This window comes from Protopterus annectens, chromosome 4.part0, assembly GCF_019279795.1.
Source record: "Protopterus annectens isolate FY-2018-M chromosome 4.part0, PAN1.0, whole genome shotgun sequence".
Lineage (NCBI taxonomy): Eukaryota > Metazoa > Chordata > Ceratodontiformes > Protopteridae > Protopterus > Protopterus annectens.
In genome coordinates, this window is record NC_056733.1 from 1,227,807,155 (window position 1) to 1,227,825,306 (window position 18,152).

The window sequence follows — 18,152 nt, forward strand, 5'->3', positions numbered from 1 at the left end:
CATATCCCAAACAGCATCTATATAGGCTGGCCAATAATATCATTTACTATGAAAATAAAAAATGTTAAGTGAGAAGCATTGTTTTACATCTGTATTCACAAGAATATGGTCCCTAAAAATATTTATAAGGGGGCGCACACCAGAAGCTAAGTTAATCCTGTATATGCAATGCAAAAATGTGTCACTTGTACCATATCCCTTCAACACATCTCATATACTCTCATGTAAAAATTGAATTAAATGCTTTCTTAATATCATAGAAAATTAAAATACCAAACTTGGAATACAAAATACTTTCGCAAATTTCTCTTAATAAACTCAACATATCCCTACTATACTGACCCTTAACATTAAACATTCCTTGATGAAATTTATTTTAAAAAACTTTAATCTCAGTTGAAAACATTAAAAAAATATAGTCAGCATTAGTAAGGGTTATTGGACTGCATTTTTTTTATTGGATGTCCCTTTTTTACTGCTGCCACATAAGAAGTGACACTAGACATAGCTGTCCCACTATGTCTCATGTTTGCAGAACTGTTCTCAATCTGACAAACAGGAACAACCTGCATAGCATCATCCTTGTGCAGTGACATCACTTTCCTTCCAGAAACAGTAGAAACAGCAGTGAGTTTAATGGATTCAGAGTCAATATGACCCATAATTTGACTCCACAAGGTCACTATACTTATATCACCTTCTGGCTCTTCAATCAAGTATTTCAACTTATCATTTGATAGGCTATTTTCATCAGGAGCAGCAAATGAAATACCAAAATCTACATTTTCTTCATAACAATCTACCACTTTCTCTTCCTTGAGTTACCACCTCCAACTGCCCTATGGATCATTGCAGGATTTCTACTGCATGACCAGATTAGAGGAAATTCCCTAAAGTCATAGCCAAATCTCCTCTAATAGTACTAATATCACCATGAGTCTTCCCTGAAAAGAGGTCACTAGCCAAGTGGGACTAACCAGGTCAACAAAACATAAATAAATAAACATGTAAGAAGTCATTTAACTTGAGCAGGTTTTATGAGGGCATCTTCTGTAGAGGAATGAAGGTAAAGTTATTACTGATTTTTGGAATCTGTCACAAATATTGTAATAGTAACCAGTCCAGTAATGTGTTTCAGCTTAGCTACAAATATATATTTTAAGTGGAATTTATAATTTACCACTAGACCAGCTTACCAGTCTGGTTAATAAATAATTAAATAAATAATCAGATTCTGCTTAGTTGATATATTTGTCCAGTTGTTTGTATACTTTTAGAAAGTGTGTAATAAATAAACCTCCACATGGAAGCAGACATTTAACAGATGGAAAGAAAATATTATTTTTTAAAGAGCATTAGCCTCTGTAATATACATAACTACAGTGAATTACAAAACTGGCAGTGTGTCTGAAATATTTTACACTAGGCAGTCATGCTTTACATAGTAACACCAGACACTCAACTAGACACCGTAGTAGTACATACTTACACTGTCAGAGATCAAAGACTATGAGAAACTTCCTTTGCTTTATTTCATCTTCATCCAGAAAGGGCATCTGTTTATTCTGAAGGGTGAGAGAATGAATTGTTTCCTGGAACTTGATTTTATTTCTTTATAGGGAAATATATCATCTCTCACCCAACTTTCTTTCATTGAGCTATACATTCAATGTAGATGTAGGAAGAACCAAATATAGTTACACTGGCAATCTTACAACATACTAATGTTTATGACACTGAAGTGAAGTAAACTATTTATGGCATATATCAGTTTCAGAATGTGAGTGCTGAGGTTAGAAGACAGTTTTGCTCCAAGTCACAAGTATCCCCTTTCATGTATTCATTTTTCACAACTTTGAATGTACAGAAGAGATAAATAAAAACTTTCAGTTATTTCTTCAGTGTTTTATCTACGTTCCCCTGCAGATCACATTACTGGTAATGTATGACAAAATTAGTGTGATACTAGTGTATCACATTTATTATACAAACATATATTAAAAATAATTTCTAGTTAAACTGAGTTTTCATAGTTTTGGAAACTGCATATGAAACATGCTGTACGTGACTGTCTCTCTATGTAGTACAAGAGCACTGAACTTGGAGGGTACTAAACATCAGAGCAATGTATCAACAGCCCCAGCTCACCCATACAAAGAGATACTGTTCTCAGAGCACAGTCACAAAGTGGGACTTAGGATAGACTTCATGCTGCCAGGCAAGGAAGTGATGTCATATAGAATGGGAGAGCTGTTATGCCAATTCCCTACTGTGCAGTACTGCTCTGCTAGGAGGAAATTAATGGGTTTTACTGCTGTGATAGGTCTGCTGGTGGAGGTCAGGTAACATAATGCAGAATGTAAGTCATACTTACAGATGTGTGATGTGGACTCACAAGCTAGAATTCATGTTCATCACTGGTTGTTGTTGCACATCAGTTGTAAGAGGGGGCTGGGAAGATGACAGTGCACAAAAAAAATTACCTCACTGGTATGATATTATAGCATTGATATGCTCATATCTCTTCCCAAAAAGGTTGAAGAAAGATAGGATTAGGTTCATAGGTATATACTAGGCTAATGACTAATACAACCCTTATAAGCCTTGCTGGGCAACTCAGATGTGACCCACACATTTGATTTCCATGTCCATCAGAGATATAGGCAACAGACCACAGGTGAATTTCTAATTACCAATGATTGGTCCAGATTGTGCTTAGATAGGGACTGGAGGGCTTTGTAAGTATGTTTGACTCATATCTGTTATGTACTGTCTCTGTTACCTGGAGCTTTTCTCCCCGGGCCTCCACTGAAAATAGACATATATCCAGTCAGACTATCCCGGTCAACAAATGTAAAATAAACAAATGTAAAATAAATAAATAAATAATTCTCTGTGAAACATATCTGTCCCTCTAGCATGTCTTATTTATGTCACAAGCAAAATTTAAGTATTTTAATCTAGTAGTTTTGATGCTGTTTGTTTTGAGGATGTGCAAAAGGTTCATTAAAACAGGGTCCGCGGATGCCTTGTATGCCAGGCAATGATCACCTCTTAGACGTCTATACGATACTAAGTAAACCAACAGGGTTTTGAGGCAATCAGCATACGGCATTGTGTATACTCCCTGTATTCTTTTTATAAGGAACCTTTGTGGATCATTCTAGTGGTTGCATGTATTGGTCAAGTACATACTTATGAGGGGCATCATACTCTATGATGGGTCTGATGAGGACTGAGTACAGTGGTGTGATAACCTCTCTGGTTCTAGGTGCCACATTCTTGCTTATAAGTTGAACAAGATAGAAGGATTTTCTTACTTCCTTGGACATATGTTGATCAAAAGCTAGGTTACTATCTACATGAATTGACATTTAAGGGAATAAAAAATAGAATATATCAGAATTAAAAAAATGGTAAACTTCTCTACAATCACTCAGTTACCAGTGCATGGAACAAACTGCCTCTGTATGTTAGAATGATTCCCAACACTTTCTGTTTCAAACGGTCATTAAAGGGCCACTTATCAAACTCTTGATCTTGCTCTTGCACTGCCCCTACTTAGACTACCTTATTGTCTGCTGCAACGAAACCCTCCTTAATCTTACTTCATTTCAAGCCTGCACCTTTCCCATAAAGGATGTCTATGGCCCCAGTGTGATCTTATATTTTAAAATGATCTAACCTTGTGTTTTAAATCTGTTTTGTATTATTTTTATGCTTAGGATGCAATTGTTATATGATTAGTGTTATACTTTATTCTTTATAACGTCTTGACAAATCATACTTCATACTATATATTTGTTAGTTATTATATGGTAATTAAGGTTAGAATGTAAATGTATTTGTTTTTTTGTTATACTTCATCTTTTATAATGTCTATAACAACTGGAGCTTTTCTCCTCGGGTCTCGACTGAAAAAGGGCATCTGCCCAGTTAGACTAACCTGGTCAACAAATGTCAAATAAATAACGGTGTTTTTGTTGATGATGTAGTTAGCCAGGGTGGCAGACTTCCCCAAAGATACATCCAAGAAATAGATGCCAAAGAAAAGAGGACTCCACTGATGACTGGCCTCTTTGTGAAAATGGCCTCACCATTCTAACCTCATGGGTCATATCAGTGATCCAGCTAACTGTCCAGCATATTATAAAGGGATTTATACCTAGTTCCATAAGTTTGTTGACAATGCCCTAGTGGGGTATTATATTAAATCCCTTAGCCAGATCTAGGTAGGCAGTATGCACTGTTTTCCCTTCATCCTTTGCCTTAATGACCTTTTCAAAGAAGTCTACCAGATTCAGTAAGCATGACCTTCCTTTTACAAAGCTGAAATGGGATGGATCCAGGGTATGGAGGCTTTTCTATGTTCACCTTGATAACGTCTATGATAATTCTTTCCATGGTTTTGCAAATAAGACTAGTCAGACTAATGCATCTGTAGTTTCCAGGATCTGTTGGAGGTCCTCCCTTATGAAGGGGGGGGGGGGACCGTCATAGCCTCCATTCAGGTGGAACAAAGCATGTTTTAAGACTATAGTTAAATAATGACTCCAGGGCTCCTGATAACTCATATTTTAGACTAATCAGGAAGCATAACAGGGCCCATAAGGCTGTGTTTTGGTTTTAGTGAGTGCAACCAGTACATTCTCTCTAGCTATAGTTGGAGGGGTTATGTTTTTTTTCGGGTATTTTTGGGTGGATGGTTGGGCGTGAGAGGCAGGGTAAAATTGTAACTGAATTTGTTGGTTAACATGTTTGCTATGTCACCAGGTTCAGTGAATGTGACACCGTTAACCATCAGTTCAGCAGATTGCTGTGTGCTGCCTGTGATGAAAGGAGGTACTGCTAGCACAGATAGCTGGAACTTTGTAAATAATTATATGTCATTTGTGAATACCAAACTAACTTATATAAGATGCTTGTGTGACAAATGTACTAGAACTATACATCATATGTATATAAAACTGCTCTGTACAGATTTCTGTGTTGAAAAGCTATTTATAAAGTGATTGTGCTTAAAATGTGACCACAGTGTGCCCTACTGGAAGAGAACAGAAATGTGCATGCACTATTGTAACTGTTTAAATGTATATGTTGTAACAGAGGAAACTGGACGGTTAACCTCAGTCCAGCAAACTTTAGAAAAATATCTGAAATTAAATTAATTTATAGGCTAAGCCATAAAGATGCTTCAATACAGCCAGAGACACAAAGTCTTTACTAAGAAGCTTTCTGCATTGTCTTTGGGGTGAACTGATTGCTAGTCTGGAAGCAAGAAGGAATGCATTTGTTATGTGACTTCCAGCACCTGCCAAAGATGTGAACAAAAGCCCTTCTCTATGTATTTGTACAAGTAGATGTTAAATGCTACCAGCTGTCAGCAATGGGGGTTTTGCCTGGGAACTAGAAGTCAGATGACCAGAAATTATGTCATTCTGCAAGCTATCTCAGCAGTAATATTTTAGATATTATTTTGAGAAGTCTCTTAGTGAGACAGAGCATTCTGCATTCTGTCTTGAACCTGACAACAACAAGAAGAACCATTTACCACAGCCACTTTGCTCTAAGTAAGTTATTAGGGTATAGTAACTCCCTTAGACACAGCCAGGAATATAGCAAAGCTCAGGTTAGATTTTGTTTTTCTTTATTTGTGTGAACCTGTACTGCAATGTTATTTTAAATATGTCCAGTAGTTTTGAACTCTGATGTCACTGTGAATACATATTTAGAATTGTCTTGTTCTTTTATTGTTTATTATTAAATGTATTTAAACCTTTCATTGTGGCTGATCTGTGTAGAGATATTTCAGTTTTGAGAGTACTTGCATATTATTTGGTGACACTGTGCGGGCCACTCCTAATACCCTTGCTCTTTGTCAAACTACCATTTGTATTAGTATTAAAATTACATAGTAAAATTGGTCACCCTTTGTTAAGGGCCTTAAAATAGCTGTTGAGGAGTAACCGTTTGCAGTGGAAACTATCTTATAGGCTGGGCAGAAGGGGACATAGCTAGTAAACCTGTGCAAACCTTTCTCAGGTGTGTGTGTGTGTGTGTGTGTGTGTGTGTGTGTGTGTGTGTGTGTGTGTGTGTGTGTGTGTGTGCGTGTGTTTGCATGTGTGTGTGTGTGTGTGTGTGTGTGTGTGTGTGTGTGTGTGTGTGTGTGTGTGTGTGTGTGTGTGTGTGTGTGTGTGTGTGTGTGTGTGTGTGTGTGTGTGTGTGTGTGTAAATCAAACCTCAAAGATTGTGTGTGTCAGCTACTTCGGCAGGGACATGAAACACTGACTAGCTAGAGAGGGTGCTGGAAGTCTTGGCTTGGTCACTCAGCTGAGGTCTCAACTCTCTAGCTGTGCCAGTGGGGAGTCTTACCGGGGATCTGGAGAAAGAGTGAGAAACGAGCTCCGGACTGACTGTGGTCTCTGTGTGCTCTTAAGGGAAATTGCACTTGATCCAGAGAACTGCATCTGAAAGTACTGTGTGCGTACCTGTTATCCCCTCAGTGAACATCCCCCACTGTTGCCAGTGGTGAGGATTGAGGCTCCTTGATTACTGGTTGGAAGTGGTGGGTCGTCACACTGCCCTCGAGTTTTTTTACATAGGTTTCAAGGGCCTTATGGTTATCCTTCATGCAGGAAGCTATTTTAACCTCAGAGTTGGCTTTCCTTGATCTAATTATCCTTCTTAACTGCCTATTTAGTTTGATGACCAAGTATTTATCTTTATGGGAATCATTCTTCCTGATTTTCATCATATTTATTTCCTTTTGTTGTATACCCTGTTTAATTTGGGATGCTACCAGAACAGTTTGTTTCTGGTGCTAGTCATGGGCTTAATTCCACTAGATACAGCAGCATCTATGCAGCCATTGACATGGTTGAACAGAGTTTCTGACAGCAATTCAGCACAGGTTTTTGTGTTCTTGGGGTATGGGGGGTCACTGGATTTTGACAAACCATCATGTAATAATAGGTAATATGCCTTGGAATAGTTCCTAACTGTTACTAGTTTTGATGGAATTACAAAGTTGATTTTGATTTTGAAAGAGGCATCTTTATGATCAGACTTTACTAGGGAGGACGAGACATTGTGAGCGGGTATAGCATTCTCTCATATTTGTGAGCATGAGGTCTAGTATCTTGATGCCTGCAGTGGGCATATTCACTATTTGGTCAAGGGTGTTTGTATTTATGAAGTTCAGAAATCTCTGCCTGTAGATTTGAGGCCATGTAGGATTTCCAATCTATACAGGGGTAATTAAAATCTCCCATGAGTAGGGTGTTAGGTCAGATGTTAAGTATCTCCAGTAGGTCCAAGTATATATCATGAGCTTCTTGTGACATGGAGGGTAACCAATAATTGGCTAGGACATAGTACGGGATTTTGTATATGGTGATCTGCATATGGGGGAACTTCAGCATGTCATCCTGTATTGCCACCCTAGATGTCCACTTGTTACAATGTATATTGAGGCACCTCCACCTTTAGCCCTTGTCATTGCAGCTACATGTATAAAAGTGTGGAAGGCACTAAAACATTGCACTGCCGGAGTACTCTCTGCCTCTTTAAACTGTGTCTCAGTAACTGCAAAAATGTCTACATTCTTGACTGTGAAGAGGGCTTGGAGGTAGTGTAATTTTTCTTGTCTAGGCTCCTGGCATTGAGCAATAACATATTGAGGTTCTGTGGAGTTGATTTGGCTATGTCTGTAGGTTTGTCAATTTGGCATTGCATAATAAAGGCACTATGGGGGAATGAATAAAGTTTTAACCAGTATTTGAAAGCCTACATGGGAAAGGTGGAGACAATCCTTTGTAAAGCAACATGGTCTGTTGACCATGGCCTTCCAAGTTGACAAATACTGGAACACCTTAGAATGGCACCAGAAAAACAGACAGTTGTTGAAATCAATAGTTTTTTCTCATATCGTGACATCGTCCTCAGTAATGTTAATATTCTGCTCAATGCTAGGCTCATACCAGCCTGAGAAACATGTTCTGAAAGCTCCATAATGTCTCTCTTCATGTAGTCCACTAAAGTACGTCATAGGTCATTTACATCTATGTGGGCTATGATGGAATCATACTGGTACCTGTCATATAATCACTTGCATGCATGCTTGATTTAGTGGATCCTGGCTCCAGATAAACAGTTATTTTCTCCTTGTTCAGCCTGGTTAGAGAAGTATCATTACATCTTACAATGGAGACCCACATAATGAGAGGCTTGGGAAGTGTGCTTGCTTGCCTTAGGAGCATAGAGGTTGGAGCTCCCCTGAGAGTGACATTATGTGTGGTGTTAGTTGCTGTTTTCTTTTGAATGCCTTTGGGATTGCTGAGGTATAGCTTTGACAAATGGTGATCTAGAAGATATTTGTCATTGAAGAAAATTGCTTTTAAGTAATTCAGTATATGTTAGTCAACGTGTGTGTCATGTGCTATGTCAGGTGGGTGTTGTGTGCATGGTTTCAACAACCTAATGTCCACTTGTATGTGAGAGTTTAGTTTCCAGTTTCATTGTGTAAGTAGACCTCTCACATGCTGTATCTGCTTCTTTAAGGATTAAGTGGTTGTCAGTAAACATGAGACAATTGCTGCATTATCTCAAGATGACCATATCCAGCAAGCTGGCTACAGAAAAATTAAGAAATTGCATATCCATACTGTCTAGTCCTTTGATGTGTGAACTACAAGGGGTGGTGTACTTTTAGATGGCTATTAAAGGTGCTTTGTTGGTGCAGACTAATAAGGTTGCTTTATTGGGGCAGATTTTGCTAAACAGCATTCTATTAACTTTAATGTTTACACGATACTGAATTCTACTAAATCTGAAGGTATTATCACTTGATGTCCAACTAGCTGCTCTAAGCTTGCTGGCATGCAAGGTTATTTGCTCTATATTGCTTCTTTACAGGGTACAGTTTTATGGACTGTTTTACAGGGAAAATTTGCTTTCTAGCTGTTTGATGCTGTACAGGGCACTGCTAAGCCATGCGAATGCTCAAAATTTATAACAGCACAGAAAAAACAGAAAACTAACTAATAAGCCCTCTGGCCAATGAAAAGACTACATTATTATTCCTATTAGTATTTCACAACTCAGATAGACAAGGCAAACACCCCCTGCACAAGATGAATAAACCCAGTTCTCCTAATGTAAAAACAGAGTACAAGTGGGATGCCAACACAAACCACTTAAACAACTAGCTATAAATCCCTTGTGAGGGCAATTTCAAGACAGTCTTACAGCAGTAACAGTGAGAGGAAGAACCATTTTTTTTACAAAAAATTCAGTGAAATAAACACATAAAAGAAAGAAACAGTAGAGCTCATTCAAAATAACTTGTGTGATTTAGCAATCAATGCTACTTAACTTTGCCTGGATAACAGTGGATACAAGTAAAGCACATCTGAAATGCAGGCTTAGCCTCCAAGCTTTGCTGAGCTGCAGGAAAATAATCAGAAGGAGGTTAACTCAAGGGCAATACTGGTTTGCTGGGTAGACACTCAGTATCATGGCTCTATGGAAAACAATAGGGTGGGACGAGTACAAAAATATCTTATGCAGCAATCAATGGCAAAGAAAGATTGGAGGGAGGGTGACATAAAGGGTGGAAGGAGAGATACAGCCTTATAAAACAACAGCAAGAAGGTGGGAAGGGTTGAAAAAATTTCAAGGAACAAGCAGACTAGCTACACCCAGCACACTGCTGTGGGTTACCTTTAATGTTTCAGACATAGCTGAAGCAGGCCTTGTGATCATCCTTAGCCTGTGAGACTATTCTGATCTTGTAGTTGGCCTGTTGGACTTAATTAAATGTTTTAGTTTCTTGTTTGGCTGAAAAAAGAACACTTATTTTTAAGGGAATTGCTCTTCCTGATTTTGGTCGTGAGTTTTTTTTTTGTTTTTTTTTTTCTATACCCCATTTAGATTAGGATTCTACCAGTGGGGTTTGTTTCTAGTGTTTCTTTTGGGTTTACTTCTGGTAGGTACAGCAGCTTCTATGCAACCATTCACATTCTTGTATAAGAACCCTGTGAATAATTCTGCATAGGTAGCTGTGTTCTTGGGGTTAGGGACAGCCTTGAATTTTGACAAGCTGTCATTTAATAGGGTACAATTTGCCTTGGACTAGTTCTTAACTGTTACTAGTTTAGCTGGGTTTTCCAGCTTGATTTACTTCAAGGGAGACCAGCTTTGTGATCCAGCTGACTGATGAGAATGTGATATGGGGGGGGGGGGGTCAACACTCTTCCATTTTGTTGAGTACCCGATCCAGTAGTCCTTTTCTTTGTAAACTAACTGCAGAAAACCTGTAAGAGAAAATTTAGTTTGTAGTGATGAATACATTTTTTTTGCTCTAGTTAACTTTGACTAGGAACCCTGATCTGGAGCTACCAGATGTTCACAGGTTCATAGGAGGCTACTAAGCTAGTGGCCCTAGAGCCCTTACAAGCCTATTATGTTAATCCCAAGTTGCCTCAGTTGTCTTTGGTTAGATGGACATAATTTTTTAGAGCATGTCTATGATATACACTGACTACCCCTGTCCATGAGGGACATGGATGCCACCCCAGGGTGGATTTGTGGTCTTTCATCCATTTGTCCAGGTTGTGCTGGAGTAGGGTGAATGGGGAACTCTGCTTCATGGGAATTGGAAGTTTATTAAATAGTAGTGGCAATCTATGGGAGATAAATCTGTCATCCACCATGTTCTGTTAATGTCACAGGCTAGGTAAGATCCCTAGAGCTATATGACTACTGCTATTTGACTTGTGGACATGCAGCATATCCATCAGGACAGGGTCAGAGACTGCTCTGTAGGCCAGGCACAAGTCATCTCTCAGCAGCCTATATGATACAGAGTACAGTGACATGGCTTAAAGTCTATCCATGTAAGTCATGGTTTGGAGGCCCTGAGTTTTCTTGGTGAGAAACCTCTGTGGTCTCTCCAGCTGCTGCAGGTGTCTTGTCTGATGATGTACATGCAGAAGGCAGCTTTGTACTCTATTAATGGTCTGATGAGGGTTGAGTACAGTGTTATAACATCCTTAGGCCTGGCTATGATGCCCTTACTTATGAGATGCACACTGTAGAAGGCTTTCCTTACCACTGTGCAAACTTGGTGGTTGAATTCACATTGCCATCTACCTGTGTTCCTAGATCTCACACCACGGCATTTGAATTTAATCATACTAGTCACTGCTGCAGTAACCTTAACTATATGGGTCATATCCTGCATAGTATATAACAGCTGACCAGCATTTAAATCTTCAGAGTGCATTCTACACACTCAAACCTTCAGTCATCTCAAGGTTACTTGACTAAAAAGACAGGTTTGGGCACTAAACTCCTCCAAGCTTTCCAGCCCCTGATGAGTATTGTCCTTTGAGGCTTTCAAGGAATGACGGTCGGTTTGTGTTGCTAGTTTTCTGGGCAGATAAGTCCCTTTGGGGAAAAAAACTTTCCATTAAAAAAACGTTTATTTTATAACACTTTCTTAATTAGGAAAGTTATTTCAAAGTTAGGACTTTGTCTTTTAATGGACTGCCTCTAGACTCTATTCCAATTTGAAATCAGAATGATCTTTTATCCTATCAGTTTGAAAGTTGTTTAAATTAAGTGAAAACGTTTTTTTCTGTGGAGAGTTTGTGTTTATTTTATGTTTGTGTGTCGGCAAACTGCTTTTAAGTACTTTTTACTGTGTTTTTATGTGAAAAGGTTACTTTTAAAGACTTTTAGTTTTTACTGGCTTTTGCTGTTGTTTTCCCCACAAAAGGCACCATTTCAACTTGTCAGTCCCATGGTCAGTCCTTCTTCCAGCCACAAACAGAAAAAGTAAAACAAACAGTCTCAGCCACCAAAGCAGACTAGCAATTTTCCTCAGACACAGGTGGGTGACTCTGCTGTGGCAATTAATTGTACCTTATACCACTCATCTTTTACCCTGCATCCCCCTGGTGTGGCACCAACAGCCATAATGGACCTGGTGTTAGCCAAATCCTCTGCAGCTGTTGGGTCCCCTCAGTGGGCAAGAGAGAGACACTCTTGTTGGTCCTGGGAGAGGGGACAGGAAAAGCTTCTCTGTTTTATCAAAATGTTGTGTCCATCCTTGAGGAAACTACAGCTGCCATTAGTAAAGCTGTTGTCCCCATTTTTCCTGTCAAAAAAAAAAAAAAAAAAAAAAAAACAAGAAAACTAAATGTGTATCTAATCTTCCTCAAATTTCCTTACACAGGAGTAGGTATTGGACCTGGCTCACAGATTAGTTCAGGCTACGGTTTCTTCTTATAAAGAAGTTTCAGGTAAAACAAAGATAGATTTAAAATTCTGAATACTGACAAGAAGATGATGGGATAGATACAGGATTTTCTCCTCAGATTTCAGATTCAGACTCAAGGAAGAACTCAGTTTCTGAATATCTCTGTGGGGGTTTCTCTTTCTCTGAGAATATTTCCAGAATGTGCCAGTTTCTCAGACCCTCAGAAAATACTATGAGCTGTTACAGAAGGAATTTTCAGAACCGTCACCCATTCCTCCATTTCTGTCAGCTTAGAGGATATATGTGTTACTGCCTGCAATTTTCCTGACAGTCAGCTAGCTGCCCCTAAAAACTATAATATGCATAAAGTTCCTTAGCCTTTTAAGTCTTTATACACTCTTCTCAAACCTGACCCAGCAGCTATGGCTTTATTTAATCCTACTGATGCCAAACATTTAGTTAATTCTAATCCAATTCGTTCTGATATGGATGGGATGATTATTAATAAATATTGGCAAAACTGTATGCTTATGCAAATTTGATTTTTAGGATTTTGCATTGTCAGCCTCATACATTAAATGTTTGTTCTGACTAATTGTGAAAGAATAAGGAATATCTGCTTAAAATAATTTAATTACTTCTATTGTACATCACTACTTATTCTTTATACTGTTTTGAGGGGGCTTGCCTGGCTGCCTTCTCAGAACCTCTCAGATGATGTTAAAAATGAGATTTTAAATTCTCCTTTGAAGGGAGATAAAGGGAACCTCTAAGATTTTTTCAGCCTTCCTTTTTCAAATTTTCTAAGGGATGCTCTAACCCCTCATCCAATTTTAGGAAAAAAAAAACTGTCTCAACAAAATGCAGGTAAACAACAAAATGACATAGGGGTTCCAAAAATAATTCTGGAACCTCCCCAAACCAATGGCAGTTCTTCAAGTCAGAATGACCCTGGCAGCTGCATTTCCCTTCCAGAAAGTCTAAATCCCCACTTTTCTTTTTGGAAACAGATAATTTCAGACAAAAATATTCTGAAGATCATTCATTAAGGCTACAGATGGCAGTGGGAGGAAATTTCTCCTTTTAGGGGGCAATCCCTCATCCACCAGACCAGACTTTTTTATTTCCACCTGTCCTTTATCACATGCTGTCCGGCATGTGATAGAAGCAGCTCCTCCTTCCCATTTTGGGAAAGGTTTTTAATCAAGGATTTTTCTTTTCTGAACCTGCTTGTAATAGTTCCCAAATTCAAAATTATATCATTTCACAACCTGTTATCTGCTCCACAAGCTAGAATTCTAAGAGAACATTAAAAAAAGTTTTTTTTAACTCCTTCATACTGAATTGTGTTCTTGAGGTATCAGCTAGACATCTCAGTTCAAACAGCTTTTCTTCCACAGGAAAAAAAATAGATCTATATTTCAATATATTCCTAAGGTTTTCCATTCAGACTTCAGTCATTGTGAGGGAGTACCTCAGGATTTCAGTTTCATGGCATCTATGATTCTTATGATAGCCCCTGCAAGACTCCACATGAGAAAGATACTATGATATCTGAAGTCTCTTTGGTCTCAGCACCAACATCCTTTGTCAGCTCAAATCCCAGTGCTGGGATTTGTCCGAAGAGAAGTCACTTGGTGGTGAAAACAAATGTTCTTAAATCCAGGTCTGCCCTTCCCCTCCATATCCCAAATCACTCAGTCTCTACAGACACCTCAGACTTTGCTTGGGGAGCAGTTTCAGGAGGGATAAAAGTGCAAGGTGTGTGGGACACCAAAGACAGATGCATGCAAATAAATATAAAAGAGATGCTTGCCCTGATCAAGGCACTCAATTTTCTGAATCATCTTTGGTCACTGGGACCACTTCAAGTTGTTATAGACAATACCAAAGTCTTGTGGAACATCAACAAGCAAGGGGGAACCAGGTCGTACCCCTTTTGCAGACTAGCCATGTTAGCTTGTAATGTAGCTTCACAGCATTTTCTTACTCTACAGGCATCCTACATTCCATCAGAGCAAGACTGTGTGGCAGACAAGGTAAGCAGGATCTGGGTGGACCCTCACAAATAAAAAATACATCAGGGTATCTTCTAAGAATTGATCCATCTGTGTAGAGTTCCTCCAGTAGACCTACTAGCCTCTTCTCTGAACAGTCAGCTGACAAGATTCTGCCTAAGAATTCATGCAAGAAGGCCTGGAAGATAGATGCATTTTCTTTCCCTTGGACAGCAATGTTTCTTTATGCTTTTCCACCCTTTCCACTGATATCCAGGGTATGTTTGAAGATTCAGAAGGAATACACCATGATCATTGTGGTGACTCCCTTCTGGCCCAGACAACTGTGATTCTCCCTTCTTTTGGAAATGGCCAGAGGCAATTATCACATGCTTCCTCACAGACTGGATCTACCCACACAAAAACAGTGGTGTTTGATACACCCTGACCCCAATCATCTTCAATTGCCTGCTTGGATGATAGGGTCTCAATTCCCTACAGGCACCCATCTACTGAGTTCATGCAGCAGGTATTTATGGAGGTAGGAAAGCCTACTACTGGAAAAATCATATAATAGTAATTACAAAAGATTTTCTAGTTGATGCCAGCAGCAAAGCCAACACTCACTTAGGGCTATTTTTTCTGATTTTACAATATTTGTGTGAGTGACTATCCTATGGCCTTTCTTACTCCTTCATCAAGGTTCATTTGTCAGCCATTTCAGCAAGTCCCCCCATAGATCCTTCTCTTTCAACACATTCTCATTTCAAAATGTTTTTGAAAGGGGTTTTGCATAAGAGACTTCCAGGAAAACCAGTGGCCCCTCTTTAGAATCTTAATTATGTACTAAATAAGCTAACATGCTCCATTTGAACAAACTAATCTGGCTGACTTGAATTGCTTAACATGGACAGCAGTTTTACTGATTGTTCTGACCTCTGCAAGAAGGGTATCTGAGTTGAAAGCTCTTATAGTGAGTCAACACTATCTCATTGTCCACAGAGATGGGGGACTCTTTGAGAACTAATCCTTCTTGTATGCTTAAAGTGGTACCCAAGTTTACTTTAAGCCAAACTATCAATTTCCATGTTTTCTTTACTTAACCTAAAAATGAGAGAGAACGTAAACTCCATACCTTGGATGTTCACAGACAACTCACATCCAGATATTTTGATTAATAAAAAGGGAGTGGTTCAGATTAATAAAATAGATAAATGGCAGGGAAATCAGAGCATTTAAGGAACAGTTATATAATATGTTAGAACTTGTGATGTCCCCTGTCTGTGCCAGTGATCAAGGAGCCTGAATCCTCACCACTGATACTGGAGAGGGAAGTTCACTTAGAATAAAAATAGATACACACAGTATTTCCAGATGCAGTTTTCTCACCAAGCACAATTTCCCGTAAGAGTACACAGGAAGCACACTCAGTCTGGGGTCTGGGTTTCTCTATCTCTCCAGTTGCCTAGTAAGACTCCCCACTGGCACAACTGTAGAGTTGTCTCCTCACCAGAGTGTCCAAGCCAAGTCCTCCACCACTCTCTCTGTGAAAACAGTTCTCTGTGTTACTGTTCCAAGCAGCTGACACACACACTCATTAAGATTTGATTTGCACACACACACACACACACACACACACACACACACACACACACACACGGGAAGGATCACATTTACTAGCTATGCCACATTCTGCCCAGACTATAAGGTAGTTGCACTGCCACTGCTAGCTGCTCTACGGTTCTTACAAGGATACCCAATTATACTGAGTGAAAGTAATATTAATACCAGTGGCAGTGTTTGGCCAATGCATTAAGGCTTCGGAGTGGCCACGGAGTCACTAAATACATATAAGTACTCTCAAAGGTCGAAATATTCTCTAAAAGGACAGCCACAATGAAAAGTTTAAATATATTAACTATATTTAATAAATAATAAAAGAACATGGACATGCATCTGGAGCATTTCTCCCTGGGCCTCCGCTGAAAATTGGCTTAGTTCCACGTCAGACTTTCCTGGTTAACAAATATTAAATAAATAAAATAAAATAAACAAACATGAAAACAGTAAATATCTATTTACAATAAACACCAGCATTTCAATCCCAATAAATAAATAACACAGATGAATAGATTTACACAGATACAGAAAAAACATTACCTAACTAATCTCACTGTATTTTCCTGACTGATCTAAAAAAATTACTATTCCCTGATTGCTTACTAGAGCAAGACAAGATGAAGTAGGTGAGGGGTCCTTCTTTGTCAGTTATCAAAAACGGAGTGCTGTGAGATTTCAGCCTCATCTGGTATTAAAACATAATTTTTACCCTGGATTACAGAATGACATCACATGCATCTGGTCATGTAACTTCTAGTTCCTATACTAACTCCTTTCCTAGCAACTGACCCAGAATATCGCACATGTGTCAATAATACACACACACACAGAGCTTTACTAAGATCTGTTGCAGCTTCTGGAAGTTATAAAATTATAAAGCACTTCCACTCTTCCTACAGGAGCTAATAAACCATTCTCTGGCACAGGTATTTTGTCTCTGGCTGCAATCAGAACTGTAAGATACAATCTTTATGATCTAAATTAAGTAATTTAATTTTATACTCTTTTTTTTTCAAGTTAGCTGGAGCTGAGCTTAACCTCTTCTCTTCCAGTATCCTTTATTGCAATATTAATTTCAATAGTTATAATGTAATACAGTTTGACGTACAAGTATATTTCTTTTTCTGTCCAGCAGGACACACTGTTGGTACATTTTTAACACAAGCAGTTTTACAAATGTATTTTTCCACACAAACATCTGTACAAATCAGTTTGGTATACAAATGAATTCTAATTCTTTACAAAACTTCAGCTGGCTATACTGGCATATGTTACACATCCACTGCCCTACTTCTCCTGGCATAGCTGGCAAAACCTCATATTGTCACAATACTAACGAAACAATATTTACATACTGTCTTTATTTTGGGTCCTGTGTGAAAACTGGATATTATTGTACAATGTTATGATTAAGGAAGGTTGACAAAGTGGCACCCAGAAAAATTTAATTTGACAGAGAGTCTGGCTAATACTGATAACATGTACTTTATGGTACTCTGAAAGCTTTAACACTGAACAGATATTCCCTCACAAGAAATAAACTATCAAAGACATGCTATTCTATGAGTTACTATGTAGCTGTTTGTTAAGACAGAATTGAGTAAGGGTAATTTATCACATAGGTTTGTAGATTAGTACTAAGCTAACTGCCCTTGTGGGCCATTTTAAGCCTAGCCAGTTACCTCATGTGAGAATCAAACCCTGCACCTTTTGTCTGCAAGGTTAACACCTTAACCATTAAGCCAACCTCCAAAGTGAGGATCTTGTTGAAATACAGGTCTCTGTCTTAACAAATACAAATGTAATCATGTTTTATCATCCTCTACTATAAACAAGGGATGTGAGACCTTGCCAGACTTTGTATTACTGTACTTAGTTCTTATTGAACAGTCAGTACATTTAGGGCTAGAGTGAACATGGGGTCTACTAAAATTGTTATGCTAGTAACTTGTGACACACCGGCTCACTGCCACTTGGTCAAAAATGCAAGTGCACTCCATGAACCAAGAAGTGAAAAACAGCCAAACAATGCAGCAGGTACAAATGACTCAGGGACCAACACACTCGATTTTAAAATAAAAAAGTTTAATTCCAAAAGGACTGTACTATGAAACATTTTTCATCTCACTTGATAGTGGGACTTCTTCACATAAAAAACAACAATCCAAAGTACATCTTTATATGTGAAACCATAGTACTTTGTTAACCAATCACCATTACCTTCCATTAATCTGTTAACCCTTAAATTCCTGTTTTTATTTATATTTTCTTAT